The 18156-nt window shown below is 40.6% G+C and overlaps 1 protein-coding gene across 1 annotated transcript in view; it reads right to left on the bottom strand.

Annotated features, from left to right (window-relative positions):
• SGMS2 (sphingomyelin synthase 2) overlaps positions 1-868 on the bottom strand; it is a 36620-nt gene extending 35752 nt beyond the window's left edge. Inside the window, exon 1 of the mRNA XM_063135725.1 lies at positions 679-868. The gene's annotated coding sequence lies outside the window, so the exon portion shown is untranslated. The remainder of the gene's footprint in view (positions 1-678) is intronic.
• Positions 869-18156: the final 17288 nt, after the last annotated feature.

Here is an 18156-nt window from a genome sequence, read left to right as displayed (position 1 = left end):
GAGGTAGAGAGCGTGTGATGGAGCTTTCATAACGTCTAATAAAGCTCAGATCAAAACCAGTAGGGGCTTCTCTGAGATCAGGGGTTCCTTTACCAAGATGTGACTTCTAAAGAAAAGTTTGTATATATGTAAAGTTCCCATAATATTTTACAACAAGGACATTCAACAAGAGAGATAACTATTGGTTTCTGGTTTAAGAAAACATTTATGAAAGATCCTTTAATGTTATAGGACATTACTAACCATCCTTCACAGTCAGCTTTTATGCAAGTCCACAGAAACAGCCTTCTATCCTAATCAATGAGTTTTTTTAAAAACAACAACAACATCAAGCTACAATCCTATACACACTTACCCAGGAGTAAGCCCCATTAAATTCAGTGGGATCCACTTGTGCGTAGACATAGATAGGATTGCACTATTAAAAACTAAAATCGATGCCATAGGTACTAAAACGGGAATGGTGCTTGTTTTATAATATTTAGAAATAAATATAAATTAGTTTGAAAAACAGGATTATTGGGTTAACTTCATTCGCATACTTAGCAGCACAACCTCCCGCCCCCCCATTACAGATCAGATTTTTCTTCTAAAAAGCAACACACTGAATAGTTGAGGCATCGTTTCTCCCTATACAGGGGCTAAACCCTTGGCTGACGCATCAGTTCTTGAACGTACCTACTTATTTGGAGAAGGGAATAGTTTCGAAAGCAAGTTGTGCCTTCCAGCGCTCAGCAGGGAACCCTCCTTTATAGCCTCCAGGCTCTTTGGCATTTGCAGCTCCTTCTGGCCAGAAACGTAGACACTCCCACCACTAGGCAAGCAGCCGCAAGGAGAAACAGCTAGAAGAAAGTTTGCCCACACCTCTCCCTCTGCAGGCAGCGCCTGTTCTCTCTCACTCCCAGCCTCGCGCCTCTTTACAGGAATGCCATATGCATGGTTACCTCGGCAGTGCAACAGCTGGAGAGGTTTCCACTGCGTGAGGGCGGCTCCCGGGAGACCGAGGCAGGCAACTAAAGCTGCCTTGGCTGGACTGGCAGCGCCGTTGCTGCTTCTAGAGCCGCCGCTGTGTTTACAGCCAGTTTCATGCTCTTCGCTTGTCCCCTCCCTCCCGCTGTCTGCTACAGCCTCGCCTGACATCATTCATTCTCTTACATTCACACACACGCCCACTCCATTTCCAAACAGTGACTCACCCCAGCCCTGCTGCTATTCGAAGGCTGGGCTAGAAAAACCGGTTAAAGACTCTAAAGGAAAGGAAATAACGTAAAATAAAATTTTAAAAAGGGCGAAGGGGGAACGGGGGGTGGGGGTGGGGAGAGTCCCATTCCGGTTACTAAAGGTGAGGGAAAGGAAGACTTGGCATAAAGATTAACCTATGATTCAGTGCCTATACCTTTAACTCTACTTCCAGTAACCACTCGAGTTAGAGAGCTAAGAAACCGTTAAGTGAACGGGAGAGCTTCTGTTTGTAAAATCCTGCTCCATCTTTTAAAGCCACCTTATAGAAGCATATTATTAGCAGAATCCGACGTTTCCAGTGCTACTTCTTTCAGCGTTTCCCAGCCTTCTACACCCTCACCCACCACTTCATGGTGTATTTGTGCATCTATAATGCACGCTTCATAAACTTGTCGTCCTTCAAACTCCTCCTCCCCCCCCCCATCCCAGAAATGTGTAAAAACTCCAAGGCAGTTTTTTCAAGGATTGAAGAGGGGCACAAAAAGGCCATTTAACCCCAAACCTGCAAGGAAGTACTGACCAACCTCCTGAACACCCCTTCTAAATTAGCTCACATTTCTCCAATCAGAGAGCAAAGTGCATCACATCACAGAGCTGCTCAAAGAGCTACCCCCTCTGCAAAGTTATGTTATTAGAAACAAGTTTAGCCACACTTAGTTGGCAATAAGCCCCAATGAACAGTGGGTCATTCTAAGTAAACATGCATACGATTGGACTATGCATGTATTAAATATTATGAAGTGGTCAGATAAGAGAGTGGCTTATATATAGCATGAGGAACGTAACTGACATAGGGGTGCCACGTTTGAGTGTTTCTTATTAGGCCTATTCCTGGGCCTTAACAGTATCTTAACATTCATATATTTAGCAATTAGTCACGCTGTTTCCACCACTTTTATCCCCCCATACCAAAAAAAGCTTCACTGTTATTAAAGATGCAGAAGTAGGGCTAGTAATAAGAATAGCAACTTTATACTGAAAGAGCATGTGGCTACTATAGTGAGGTTAGCCAGTAGATGTGAAAGCCAGTCATAAAAAGTTATCTGCTAATAATGTTAGAAATATTTTAGAAGTAAAAACACTGAGATGACAAAAGCTGCACACGAAGTGTCATTGGCTCAGCCATTTCCCATACTTTATGCTTATTAACTTATGGAGCTATAACATGCATGCATTAAAGGCCTATATCTGGGGAGAAAAGAACATGGTTACTTACATTATAAGCTTTTAGGTAAGGATATTATATAAATATCTGTGGTCACGGGTATTGCCTTTAAACATCTCCTATAGCTGTGGTACTCCTGGAGCCAACAGAGGCGGCCCCATTTTCTGCAGGACCAGATATTTGCCTGGATTCTTAGGCCTAGCACTGAACAGTCATCTTGGAGGTGGTTAGGAAGGGTGCCTTGTTGTTGCTTAGCAACAGTCCTAGACTTATCTCAGGCTCCTCTCTCAGCACAGCCATTTTGATTGTGCAGCTGAGAAGCTGGAAGTAGTGATAGCCGCAGTGGCCTTCATGGAAAAAGACTCAAAGGAGGCTGAGGAGAACCTTGAATTCACATACTGCAGCAGGGGACTGGTGGTAGCATAAAAAGTGCACCATTCAGAACCACAGATGCACATTTCTGTTCCATAGAGAGGGAAGACTGGCCTTGAGCAAGCTGTGATCTCAAGATAACTTATCTCACAAAGTTGCTTTGATGACACATGAGATCACCAGGACAATTAGTACACAATCCTGGGTGTTAAGAAATAATTTAAATAGGTCACCCTGCCTTTTGGACAGCAGATTCCTGTTAGTCCAAAGGTTTATTACTATGTTATTTACAAAACTATTAATAGGGTTGTTCCTTGCCCACCCTGGCTATTTTCTGCCCTGCATAGGCTCAATATTACCGTATTTCTTCGATTGTAAGACGCCATCGATTGTAAGACGCACACTAATTTCAGTACCACCAACAGAAAAAACAACCCTAAGACACACCTGCGATTCTAAGACGCACCCCATTTTTAGAGATGTTTATATGGGAAAAAAGTGTGTCTTAGAATCGAATAAATAGGGTAGGTAATGGCAATGTTTAGTTTATATTCAAGTTATTTAATACGTGCAAATGTGCATATAGCTCTTGTGTTGAATTCAGACATTGTGATTGCTCCTGCATTGCAAGTGGGAGCAGCTAAACCATGGGTCAGCCCTTTATGTATTTCAACCTGCAGTTGTAAATAGAAACATCACTTATTTTGTGATTAGGAAGCATTCTTCTATGTATCAGATTATGTACTTTATAAATTAATTTATAGTTTTTTTAGTATTGTTACACAACTTCCTCAATCTGTGTTGCTCTCCCCTGAATACATGACGCTAGTATGCTATTAAATACAAACTTTTTATAGTACTATACCAGTGCAATATGCTGTGCAGTGAGTGGAAAGGATTTCCTTGGTACAATAGGAAAATAATTTAAAAGCAAACCTGGTTCAGATGTCATGATAAGCCAGGGTTCACTTCTGCTTGTTTCCTCTTGCAAACAGGAGCAGCTAAACAAACCATGAACCTACCCATCCATTGTTTGTTTTTCATTACTTGCAAACTGGGAAATCTGGCTTATCTCACCCCACAACTCCTGAAGCTAAAGTCATTAGCCAAGATTAAGCAATGTCTCTGGTTTGGGGAGAAACTAGCCAGAGTTCCTTTTTTGCATGTAATGATAAACAGATGGAAGACCCATGGCTTAGCCACTCCCACTTGTAGAAGGAGCAATGCAGAAGCAATCAGGCAGCATGCACCAGCACTGCTAAGTAAGGGTTCATGACACCTGAACTGGGTAAGATAAACAAGTGAGACATCAAGGCATATTCTTTTCAAATAATTGCAATAAAAGTTTTCATATGTAAGGAAATTCTATCCTTAGCCTATCAGTATGTTTGGATTTTGAAGGGCAATTTTGTATACACTTTCCTTTTTAATCTCTGGAGTTGTTATTTCTTTAAAAAAGTGTTTTTCAGGATGAACTTTTATGTATGTATGTGTGTGTGTGTGTGTGTGTAATACATTTCATAGCTGCCTTTCAAGACTGCAGTCTTTTCTCTTCATCTGAGTTGAAGCAAATCCAATTTCTTTTCCCTTATGGCATTTCTTTCATGAGATCAGCAGTGGTGTTATTGGAGATGGTATTACTATAAATGGACACAGTCTAGCTTGTACATTTAAGTTGTGATGATTTCCAAAAAGATGCCAAGCAGTTCTTTAAGTAAGCACTGTTGAAATAATGCCAGAGAAACAACAAGATTTGGGAGGAAAGAGATGAAAAACTGTTGTTTTGAACAGTGTCATTTAAATTATACTATTTTTATACTCCTGTATATCCATTTGAGTAGTTTTCATTTGAATGTTTACCCACAGAATGTGAACCTCTAAGTTCCACTTCTGCTATACTTCTATTGTTTCCCCTAAATAGTTAAAACAAAACTTTCATCTGAGCAACTTCATCGTTTGTGGACTTCTGTCCTCATAATATTCTTGTCAGGTAAGAAGATATTACCCCCATCCTCACCACCCCCCATACCTCAATTTGCAGATAGGTCAGTGTGCAAAGACCATATAGGCAATTATTATTATTATTATTATTATTATTATTATTATTATTATTATTATTAATTTATATAGCACCATCAATGTACATGGTGCTGTACAGAGTAAAACAGTAAATAGCAAGACCCTGCCACATAGGCTTACATTCTAATAAAACCACACATATCACCTATTCAGTTCCATTCCCCCCTTTCCAACTTATCCTCATGGTTTGCACTGCAGAACCAGGGAATCATCAGATCATGCAGGTAGAGGCTCTACCTTTTTTCGGACAGGGTTCTGAGGTGCTTCTAATTCGCTGCAGATATTCAACAGGTGGTGCTTTCCTATAACCATCAAAATGCTGCCCATGCTGGATTTCTGTCTATCATCAGGGCCAGCTCTACTTATATCGATAGAAACTGGACAACACAATTCAAGTAGTTCTTCTGCCAGAGGAAGTCCAATCTACTGCACTGCTTCTGGCACAAATGGCTTCAAGCACAAACCAAAAGCTATTATTATTATTATTATTATTATTATTATTATTATTAACATGTATATACCACCCCATAGCCGAAGCTCTTTGTGTGGTTGACAAAGATTAAAAACAGATTAGATTCCGCTGGAATATTATTACTGTGGGTTCTGCAGCTGAAGTTGCCATTCACAAACTGACTATTGCAGAAGCCATGTTTAGCACTACTTTGGGTATGGTAAGTTTTCTGTACTAAGAATATGCTCTAGGATCTTTTGTGATGACCCAGGAGGCTTGGGGTTCACTCTCAGTTTGAGTCAAGATGCCCATGTCTCACTTTTCTTGAGTTGGCATAAAGCATTTGCCAACCTATAGGATGGCTGTGTGTCCTACTTTGCAAAGGGCAGCTCTCTATTTGCAGGGCTGTGAGAGGAGAGTTCTCTATTTACGGGGTCGCCATATGAATATTACCTGTAGTGGCCAACTCCCAGCTAATAAGACTTCTGTACCTACAAGAGATACATGATGGAGAAATTCACTGATGCACCTTTTCAATCACTGCAATTCCACAATGGGCAAAGGTGAGTTAAAAAGTGAAGACAATTTCCTGGAATGAATGATGTTTTTGTTCAATCAGATGTTTCCCTTCAACCCAATTCATTTTTAAAACAATATGATTCACTATACAAACAGGACAGGAAAGTCTACTTTATCTAGGCTACTATATCTACTATAGTAAATCAGTTCCGGTCCCTTTAGCTAAACTATTTGCTGATATCATACATAGTATTTCACAAGAAAATGAGAGAAGCTGATGCAAAGAAGGAGATAATGTATTTTTTTTTATTTTGAATGGGTTATACAGCTAAGGTATGTAGACCTTAAATCCAATACCTTTAGGATAGTTTTTATGATTGTGGACATTCACAATGCTTAAATCTGAAATGAACAGGAATGGTAGGTGTTTAAGACTTAAAACTGTTTGCTTAATGTCCTCACACTATGAGTAAACAAATGAATAGAATGAGGCTTATTCTTTGGTGAAACCATTAAGGACTCTATCACACAAAGACAGGTAATGACAACACAACTGCACCCTTATTTACCCACCTTCCATCTCTTTGCTTGCAGAGATTAACTCAACAGTTCAAATATATTAGGACTGTGTCATCTGTCACCATACCAGGAACAGACACCATAGGACAACTTCACCAACCTGGTGCCCTCCAGATGTGTTGGACTGCAACTCACATCATTCCTAGCCAGGATGCAGTTGTATGGCCAACACAGTGGCCAATGAGATGCCTATGGGAAGCTCACAAGCAGGACATGAATGCAATAGCAAACTCTAGTTTGTGCTTCCCAGCAAATGATATACGGAGGCCTACTACTAGTCCTACTAGAGGTAATATAGAGCCATCATAACTCATAGCCATTGATGGCCTAATCCTTCATTAATTTGTCTAATTCTCTTTTAAAGTAATCTAAGTTGATAGCCATCATTACATCTTCTATAGTGGATTTCATAGTTTAACTATGTGCTATGTGAAATATTTCCTTTCACCTGTTGTGAATCTCCCACCATTCAGCTTCACTGAATGACTCCAGGTTCTAAAATGACGAGAGAGGGAGAAAGCATCTCCCTATCTACTTTCTCCATACCATGCATAATGTCTATACCTCTATCATGTCCCCCATTACTCATCTTTTTTCTAAACTAAAAAGCCCCAAACATTGTAACCTTTCTTTCTTAAAGAAGTTGCTTTAGTCCCTTGATAATTTTGATTGTCCTTTTTTGCACCTTCTCCAGCTCTCCAATATCTTTTTTGATATTTATATATGTCAGCAATTATTTAGAATTCACTATAATTGGTTTAACCTATTATTATTATTATTATTATTATTATTATTATTATTATTATTATTATTAAAAACAGAATAGATTCCACTGGGATATTATTACTGTGGGTTCTGCAGCTGAAGTTGCCGTTCGCAAACTGACTATTGCGGAAGCCATGTCTAGCACTACTTTGGGCATGGCAAGTTCTCTGTACTAAGAATACTGGCTTCCAGTCTGTTTCCGGGCCCAATTCAAAGTGCTGGTCATGACCTATAAAGCCCTATACGGCTTGGGTCCAGGTTATCTGAAAGACCGTATTCTCCCTTATGAGCCTGCCTGTGCTTTGTGACCTGGGGACGCCCTTCTTTCAGTCCCACCACCATCAGAGGCGCTCCTGGCTCCCTCCTTGATGTGCTTCCGGAGGCAGGCAAAAATGTATATGTTTTAAATTTTGTAATGCCGCCTTGAGGTCCAGTATTGGGCAAAAGGTGGGATAATAATAATAATAATAATAATAATAAGAAGAAGAAGAAGAAGAAGAAGAAGAAGAAGAAGAAGAAGAAGTTAATTTCAATCATCTGAAACATCTTACTTCATCGAACTCTGATGGGGATAGGAAGAAAGCAGATGAGATTGCATTTGTAGTGCAGAGTTGTAAGGGCCTGTAGTAAATTCTTTGGCATGGATGGAGCACAGAATGTCTTTCTGAACAATTGTAGAATAATGAGTGGAGTCACATCCAGGGTACAAACCTATAGACAGAAAAAGCTCCTACAACTCCCAGCATCCTTCAGCTAGCTGTGCGTTGACTCCCAGGTAAGTCTGTTATAGGATTGCCATGTAAGACTACTTTGCAAGTCGTGCCATCTGTCCATGCTTGACTGCTTCCTCAACGTTCCATTTGTATGTTTAGGAATAAACAAATATGACTAAAAATTAAATGTTTCAAGTATTATGTCTTTACAAAGAAGCGTACTCTCAAAAAAGCCTGCTCTCCTCAAACGTCTTACTGCTCAGGGAAATGGGGAAGCTGCTGAGCAATATAGTAAATGGAATAGTTTACCTACATCCATTCAAAGAAAATGATAAATCAGTATTCTTTTAACACCCAGGAAATAATTTAAAAGGCCTGGACCAGCCTGAGGAAAAAATACAATTCATTTTGTTACTGGTTTTGGACACCCACTATCTAAACTGGCAGAAAATGATTGTAATTGTTCATAGTTTAGAACCACCTTTACAAATGACAGTTGCAATGCAATCCTACCCTATGGATGTCTACTCAAAAGTAAACCTCAGATAAGTGTGTATAGAATTGAAGCCTTAATTTACAAAGCATTGCTCATCTGTAAGGTATTTTTTTGACGAAATTAGCGAGAAGCTTGAGAAATTAGCTGAACTTCCACTTTGTTACCCTACCCTGTCTCACCCTCTAAACCCAGGATTATCCCCACCCAAATAGTATTACTCCACTCCTTCCTCACTTCCTTTTGAGGCCAGACCTCCCATCTGTGCTCTATTTTTTTAATCCTCTGCAGCTGGCCCACCTGCATCGCAGGGCAGTGCTAATAATTCCCCAACATTTTCAGCGTTGCTGTTTTCTAAACTATATTCAAGAAAGTATAGTTGCTTACTTAAATGGTAAGCAGGTTGAACCCAAACCCTAAACGTTCTTATCATAGAATGTTCCTGTGTTATATAGAAGAAATTTAAATTTCAAGCAAGAGAACCAATAGTTATATCGTAACCGATTACATTGAAATCCTAGACAGACCAGAAATCTTATTCTCCCCATAGGACAAAAAGTATGTGACTCCATTTTTGGAGTCCTAAAATAATTTCAGAAATGTTTTAAAATTATATTGTTTTCAAAACCAAATGGCTAACATTATTATTATTATTATTATTATTTATTTATATAGCACCATCAATGTACATGGTGCTGTACAGATAACACAGTACATAGCAAGACCCTGCCGCATAGGCTTACAATCTAATAAGTTGTAGTAAACAATAAAGAGGGAAGGAGAATGCAAACAGGCACAGGGAAGTGTAAACAGGCACCGGGTAGGGTAAAGCTAACAGTATAGAGTCAGAACAAACTCAATATTTGAAGGCTATAGGGAAAAGAAAAGTTTTTAGCTGAGTTTTAAAAGCAGTGATTGAGTTTGTAGTTCTCAAGTGTTCTGGAAGAGCGTTCCAGGCGTAAGGGGCAGCAGAAGAAAAAGGACGAAGCCGAGTAAGGGAAGTGGAGGTCCTTGGGCAGGCGAGAAGCATGGCATCAGAGGAGCGGAGAGCCCGAGCGGGGCGGTAGTGTGAGATGAGAGAGGAGAGATAGACAGGAGCTAGACCGTGAAGAGCATTGAAGGTCAGCAGGAGAAGTTTATATTGGATTCTGGAGTGAATTGGAAGCCAATGAAGAGATTTCAGAAGTGGAGTGACATGGTCAGAGCGGCGGGCCAGGAAGATGATCTTAGCGGCAGAGTGGTGGACAGAGACCAGCGGACTGATGTGAGACAAAGGAATATGATAGTGGCTGGGTAGTTATCTTTATCAGTTATCTACCACCTCTGCAGCAAATATTTGTAATTTGTTTTGGACCTGGCATCAGCACATTGCTGGGCAAATGCTGAGGCCCATGAGCTCCAGGGCTGACACACCAGGGCTAACATGATTATCTTCTTTTTTTAAAAGATAAATCTCCTAGCTGTATGCAGAAGTGCTAGACAAAATACCTACAGCTGGTGCTACTAGGCCATCCTCTTTTTCCCCTCTTCCAAAACCTTTAGGACCTGTCCCTGGCCTGTCTGTACTGGGACTAGACAGACAAGTTGAAGGTCTTTGTGATCAGTAGATACACTATCCTGGGATTGGCCAGTAACAAGTGTGCTATAAGACACTCGTCTGATGACGCCCTTGGTCATGCCTTAACCACCTCTTGATAACTGTAACATGCTGTATGTGCAGATCCCCTTTGCTGGAAACTACAGGTAGTGCAAACTGTTGCCTGGGGTACATTTTACAGACCACACAATTTAATTTCATTATTAAGCAGTACAGAAATGCAATTAATTGTTGGAGGTACTGCGTTGCAGTGGTTCCGCTCCTACTTGGATGGCCGATTCCAGAAGGTGGTGCTGGGGGATTATTGCTCTGTGCCGTGGCTCCTAAGCCATGGGGTTCCACAGGGCTCTATCTTATCCCCTATGCTGTTTAACATATACATGAAGCCACTGGGGGAGATTATCCGGAGATGTAGACTGAGGTGTCATCAATATGCGGATGATACCCAGCTCTACCTTTCCTTTTCATCAAACCCAGGTGAGGCAGTGACTGTTCTGAACCAGTGCCTTGGCACAGTAATGGACTGGATGAGGGCTAACAAACTGAGACTCAATCCAGACAAGATGGAGGTACTGTTAGCGGGTGGTTCATTTGTCCGGCGAGGTGATGTTTGCCCTGTCCTGGACGGGGTTGCACTCTCCCTAAAGGATCAGGTCCGTAGTTTGGGGGTGCTCTTGGATCCAGAACTGTCACTTGAGGCACAGGTGAACTCAGTAGCAAAGAGCACCTTTTATCAGCTTAGGTTGATATACCAACTACACCCTTATCTGGACAGAGATAGCCTAGCTACAGTTATCCATGCTCTGATAACCTCTCGTTTGGATTACTGCAATGCGTTATACATGGGGCTACCTTTGAAAACGGTCCGGAAGCTTCAACTGGTGCAAAACAGGGCAGCAAGGTTATTAACAGGGACTGGCCGGCGAGATCACATTACGCCAGTCCTTTTACAACTTCATTGGCTGCCAGTCCGGGCCCAATTCAAAGTGCTAGTATTGACATTTAAAGCCCTAAACGGTTTGGGGCCAGGTTATCTGAAGGAACGCCTCCTCCCATATGTACCTACCCGGACCTTAAGATCATCCACAGGGGCCCTTCTCCGTGAGCCCCTGCCAAAGGAAGTGAGGCAGGTGGCTACTAGGAGGAGGGCTTTCTCCGCTGTGGCACCCCGGTTGTGGAACGAGCTCCCCAGAGAGGTCTGCCTGGCGCCTACACTGTACTGCTTTCGTCGCCAGCTGAAGACCTTTTTATTCACTCAGTATTTTAACACTTAATTTTAACTTAAATTTAAAGTTTGCTGTTTTAACTCTGTATTTTAATCTTATATCAACTTTGCTGTGTGGTTTTATCCTGGTTGCGCTTTTTATACTGTATTTCGTAATTGTGTTTTAACCTGTTGGGTGTTTTACTGTGGTTTTAATTTTTGTGAACCGCCCAGAGAGCTTCGGCTATTGGGCGGTATAAAAATGTAATAAATAAATAAATAAATAAATAAATGAAAATTATTCATTCATTATATTTCCATACTGTCCAATAGCCAAAGCTCTCTGGCCTTCAGTCAACATCACTGGCTTCCAGATTGTTTCCAGATCCCTTGGGCAGAGGGGGCAATTCATAAAAATGTCAGATAAATAAACAAAATATTCAATAGTGCTGGAAGAATCATGAATGTATTAGTTCTCTTAGCTTGTGACTTCATTAAACTCTGGTACTGATTTGTTCAGCCTTGGGGCACCTCAGGCTAACTTGGAACCACCCTGCCCCGGTTTCGGAGATTCAGCCCAAGGCAGTGCACAGGCCTAGTAAATTTCCTAGCACTACCAATAAAAAGACATTGTTCAGTTATTCTGTCTTTTTCTCCTTAAGATTGCTTTTTTTCTGATAGGAAAAAGGACGGAAGAATTGATGGGGAAAGACAGGAAGGATACAAATTGAAAACAAAGTCATCTGCACCCCTGTAAAATTCAATTGCACAATAACAACCTCATCTGAATGCACCCCTATTCCAATGGTTGAAAGGGCTGCAGAGTGTATTGAATGTAACCACATGTTCAATCAGCTACAGTATGAAATGGGTTGTACCACATAAGACCAGGATGCTGAACTAAACTTTGAAATCCTGCCAGAATAAAATCTGTGTGCTTCCCTGATCCATTAGTACTTATTATGGCAGTGTTTGCATAGAGACCAGGTTTTGTTTCCAGAATTACTGGTGGATTTGTTTTATGATCATTAGTTATTACAGTCCACTATTCTGTTACACACAGTACTCAAAAATGGTAAGGTTTGGTTTCCTGCGCATTCCCTCCAGACATTTTTTTTGCTCAGTATTTCTGAAGCAGGAAACCTTGGAGCTCTCACTCGAATTCCAAATGTGCATGAAGCTCCTTATTTTATCTTGATGTAAAAATTCCCACTTCAACTAGGAAGAGCAAGTCAATTGTCTATCCTGCCACGACTTCATTGAATGTTGAAATATCACACCAACCCAGAACATTGCTGGTTAAAATATATTAAAAGAACTTAATTATGTTCTTTGGAGCTACAATGTTTTGAAATAAGGTGCTGTCCCTTCAAATAAAAATGGTCAACCAACAATGGAAGCAATGTACTCCGCATAAATGGTGAATCATTACAATCTATTGGACCTTTAAAAAACAAAACAAAACAAACAAACCAGACATAATAGGAGGGTGGACTTGTGTCCTACTCGACAGATGTCAGTCCTCTGTTTGAAGGGCTATCAAAGGACAGTCCTCCATTTGAAGGGATATTCAGTCCAAGCCCACTTTAACGATCAGCAACCATAAGAATGGAGAGCAAAAACCTTGAAGTGCCCATCAAGAGTTAGTACCTAGACAAGAGACTAAGCAGGCAAGCAGAGTCTTCCCCCACTATGTTGAAACATCTTGTATTTTTTTAAATTTTTATCCAGTATGAGATGCAATAAGCCTATATATACCAGTTTCTGGGGATCATGGGTGGCAGGGTGCTGTTGCATTGTGTCCTGCTTCTGGGTCCATGATTGACAGCTGGTTGGCCACTGTATGAACATTGTCCTGGACTAGATGGGCCCTTGGTCTGATCCAGCGTGGCTCCTATGTTCTTTTTTAAATTATAGTAATTAATTCTGGCTGTGCATCTATGCACAGAAATTAGTATATGCAAATGTTATGCAAATCTACATCTTTTATAATTTTGTTTTTTGTGGCAACGGTTAAGTGGTGACTCTATAATATCCAGAACGAAAGTCAGAAATGTTTCAGGGGAGAGGACAATATAGATGCACAAATGAAGATACAGAGAGATATCTTCTATGCGTGCATTTTAAAATTCTGTAATATCTTGACAGATTGAGGAGGCTCAGGAGGAAGAATAACATATTAACTGATTCTCATGTCCACAGCTGTTCATTCTCTTAGTGGCACTGCCTTGGCTATTAATGTGAATGGTGCTGTAATGAAAGACATAAATTGTGGCTAAGTTTAGACTGTTGGTAGGGGAAATAAATTGAAGCAGTAGTGAAAGTAGGAGGGAATAGGCAGGTACAGAGGGGCAGAAAACATTATGAAATTCCAGCAGAACATTTTGCCCATTTCACTAAGCTTGGAGTACAGGAGCCATGTTATGGACGTTCTCAAAAAAACATGCAGTCTGCCTTCATTGCTGGATTACAGTCTGTTTTCTGAATATCAATTTGATTCAAGGGGGTGCCTGGAAAGAGTTTGGAAGGAAATTACAAATAATTGGAATTAGATATCACATGGACATGCTCTGGCATCCATCACCTGGACAGCTTCCAAGTGCCTGCCCTTGCAATATAGGACTGCTGCTGAGTCATCCTTCAGTGCTGTAGGACAGTGCCTTTAATTCTGATTAGTCATGCTTGCAAGTAATTATTATGAGTTTCAATATCAGGGAATAATGTAAGATATAAAAGGAATCAGAAGACTTGATTTGAGCAGAAGAAATAAGGAGACGGTTGTCAATTATTCCTTTATGAAGACTTATACCTTGTGTCATCTACCTATCTAACAGCAAGTTAATTAAGATTTGCTGATGATGAACGCACTTTGCCATGTAAATACCAAATGAGTGGGATGAGTGAACAGTTATGCCAGCACCATGTCACAGTACATAATGTTTGCTGATGTCACAAGCAAATGTGATGGTGGAAATGCTTAACGCTGGAACGTTACAAGGTCTAAAGAGCCACTGCACGTCTGTGTCCCATGCAGCATCTACTCTTGGTGCTGAATTAACGTTAAGCAGTAATTACAGTGAAAAGAATTTGGCAAGAGGGTGCATTATTATAATTTACAACATGTGAAGGAACAATATTTAAGCAAGCTACAGAATCTTCCACTTGCAAAGAATCCAGTTGGCTGTCTTATGTTTAAAGTATGGAATCCTTCAGGTAAATTAGTTCCAAGCCATTTAAGGCTCTATAGTTCAAAACCAGAACTTTTGAGTTAATTAGATTTTACATGTTTTCCTGAAAATTGGAATATGCAAACTGGTTGACTTTATACGATTTTACAAATAATTTTGGTGTGTGGAGTGGGGGAGGGCATTTAGGGTGTGGCAGTTTCCCAGTTTAGCAAAAATCAGACGTGATGGTTTGATGGTTTTGTTGCAAATTCCAGGGTGGCAAGATCAAACAGTTGCTCTCTCCCTAATTGAAAGTTGATGCTTTTTTAAAGGAAGAATTCTTCTTTTTCTGGTGTGTGTTTTTAACTGAGCAAAATTTAGATACAAAATTATAGAGGAGCTTCTGGGCAGCAAACCTGTGGGTGGCATATACATAATGCTAGCCAAGGTTTATGTTCAAAGCCTCTATTTAAACTGTAAAGACTGGTGGATTAGGTGTGGCACGTCTAATGCATTTGGATGGTATTTATGGATAGTAATGATTGGTCTGTTTATCACTGTTATATTTTGGTGATAAATAATTATATTCCCTTTAGTTAACATATTCAGATTGAGTCTTTCCTTACAGATTGATGCTCTTCAACCCTCTACTTACATGGCAGATTTAGGTAGGGTGGACATGTGTCCTTTTTTCTGATTCTTTCCTTTTTTTTACAGAGAACAGTCCTCTGTTTGCCAGATGACTATTCTCTATTTGATGGTGTCCTTTATTTGAAGAGCTGTGTCCTGTCCAGTTCCTGTTTAAAGATTATGGATAGTTTCCCACAGGGTCATTCCGCAAACTTAAATAGCGCTACTGGAGCTCCTCTGAATCTTTTCATTGCACAAACGGTTGCCCATGAGAATTGCACAACCAGCTGGGCAGGCAATTGAAACGGGTTGCACAAGAGTTATGTGTAACGGGTTGTCCAGTAAGACACACAATGGGTTGCAGAAGCACAGTGGGCAATCACTTGTGAAACTATGCTTGCACAAATATAAACTTATAAATAAATGGATTCTTCTCTTGCATGTAGTTCAGAACCTAGTTTCTACTACCACAACCTCATTTGTGCTAATGGAACAACAGAGTTGGCTGTTTCCAATCACCAGTTGCCAATCACCAGTTAACACCCAAGTAGAACACTGATCAGGCAGGCATATAGGTAATCTGGACTTCCACAACATGGTTAGATATACTACTTAAATTATAATAATTTATAAATTTGCATTTATACACATGGAAAAACTGGGTTAGAGGGAGAGGAGAATCGGGGAAATATTCACAGACATCTTTGCCACAGCTCTTTTCTGTGGTCAGAACTTCAAGAAACCTGGGTATAAATGTGCTTCAGAGCAGGTGCTTTTTCCTGGGCATGGAGGTCTGTGTCCCAATTGTCCCAATGGATTTATTTATTTATTTCCCTTTTAGACCACCCCAAAACCTGAGTTTTCTGGGTGGCACAAAGGTACAAGAAATAATAATAATAATAATAATAATAATAATAACAACAACAACAACAACAACAACAACAACAACAACAACAACTACTTCAATACAAATTCACAATAAAACATCAATAAAACCAGCCACACCAAAGGGGAGGGACTGTGGCTGAGGGATAAAGCACATGGTTTGCATGCAGAAGGTTCCAGGTTTAATCCCCAGCATCTCCAAGTAGGGCTGGAAAATCCCTCCCTGAACCCAGGAGAGCAGCTGTCAGTCAGTGTCAACAATACTAGGCTAGATGGACCAATGGTTTGACTCAGGGTAAGGCAGCTCTAAGTTGACACCAGGGCAGAAGATCCAGAGTGTGGTGGCTTTTGCTCACCATGCCACACAATTAGGTTGAGGCATATTCTTGATATCTGTCATGGTCCCTCAGTTATCACTTCCTGCAGTGCTGAAAAATACTCACACAAAGTAACGTTCATGCATGTCCTAAAGAACATAATCTGTATTCAAAGCATGCTGATGTTCACCGCTTAAGTATGCAAGCAGTAGTAATGTATTCTGCTGTAGTAGCTATGAGGATATTTATAGAAATTGGCATAAAAAATCTTTATTGATTTTGGATGGGATCTTGTTTAAGTAGTGCATAAATCATGAATGTTCAAGATAAACAAGACTGCAGAAAAGAAACTTGCTGGAACCTTTATGAGCACCAACATTGTAGGGTCTATGGTGATTTCTATCAATGCTTGGGGCCAAACTTGACCAGGCATGGGAGATCCATAATTTTTGATTATTTATATACCTCCCAATAACAAAAGTAACAAACCAACAAACCAACCATGAAGTTCAATAATGCAGCATGAAAACAGAAACTAAAACAGAATAGAACCATCAATAGAACAAAAATCACCAGCAAAAAAATAACATCAGTACAACAGATAAAAAAACTACTATAAACATTGAAGACTGAAAAACCTGGGGGAATAAAAGACAAGGAGAGCCACTCTGGGGAGGGCATTCTATAATTGGCATGCCAAAACCAAAACTCTCTCTCCCTCTCTCCCTCTCCCTCTCTCTCTCTCTCTCTCTCAGCTCTACTCTGCTCCCAGGGCCTCAGAAGATTATCCTGGTAGGTATATGTGGAGGGAGAAGAAGGGTCCAAGCCATTTAGGACTTTAAAGTTTAACACTAGCACTTTGAACTGGGCCTAGAAACAGACAGGAAGTCAGTGCAGATGGCAAAGCATTGGTGTAATATGATCTGTCCCTATTAGCAATCTTACAGCTTGAGTTTCTGCACCATTTTAAATGTAGTCCCTCGTATAACACATTGCATTAATCAAAATGAGATTAAAGTGATAAATAACTGCGAGAGACGTTGTAGTACAAATCAGCTCCTAGTGAGTAGCCACAAACTGGTGAAGGAGTTACCCATCTCAGCAGTGGAGAGACTGCAGCTGGCCAGGCCAGAAGAATTATGTGATCTGCAGAGCCAGTAGAGACCCACCTGGCCTTATAGAAGAACAGTCCTAGGCTTGGCTCTCCAGTCTCAGCAATTTCACGCTAAGACTCCCATACCTCACCTCTGCTGCATTCCAGAATGTGCCATCTGCCCATCTTAGGACACTCACATCATTTGTATCTGGCTTCTCTAATTGAGTGCCTCCCCAAAACCTGACTATTGGCTGGTTTTTGACCAAGTTGCCTGCCATTTTGGGACTTAGGCTGTGTGTGTCCTAGGCCAGGGATGGGCTAAAAGTAGAAGTTCAGATGTTTTGGACTTCAGCTCCCAGCATTCTTTACCATTGGCGATGTTGGCATGGGCTGCTCTAAGCCTCTGACCCCACTAGGCCTTGACACACCTGTGGTTGTAAGGGCTGCTCCTCATTCTTAGTAATCAGCCTTCACTGTCCTGCAAAGGTGGCTGAGGGAGAATATAACTTTGTGTAAAATATGCACAAAAAAGCCCTAGCCTTGCAATGTACATATATCATAAATAATGGGCATTTTGCTGGTAGCTAATCAAATCCTGCTGTATTTGCCAATAGTTATCTTCGTTCCTGAGGTGTTTGCTGTCTTATGGTTATGGAAAAGCCTCTCCCATGGACCACAGTAGTGGCTTAACATCGCTAGCTGTAGTAGTTTGCCATGGAAACACTGTTGACAAGAGTTAATAACACCTGTGGTAAAAGCGCTGTTCTATAGCTACTGGCCAAAAGTTTATTTTAGTAACCTTCCTGTACAACTACTTCTCTCATTTCAGTAAATAGAAGGACAAACCCATAATTAGCATTTACAGTCTTCAATTTGATTAAG

This window comes from Elgaria multicarinata, chromosome 10 (genome assembly GCF_023053635.1).
Source record: "Elgaria multicarinata webbii isolate HBS135686 ecotype San Diego chromosome 10, rElgMul1.1.pri, whole genome shotgun sequence".
Taxonomy (NCBI): domain Eukaryota; kingdom Metazoa; phylum Chordata; class Lepidosauria; order Squamata; family Anguidae; genus Elgaria; species Elgaria multicarinata.
This window is presented reverse-complemented; position numbering and strand designations above follow the sequence as displayed.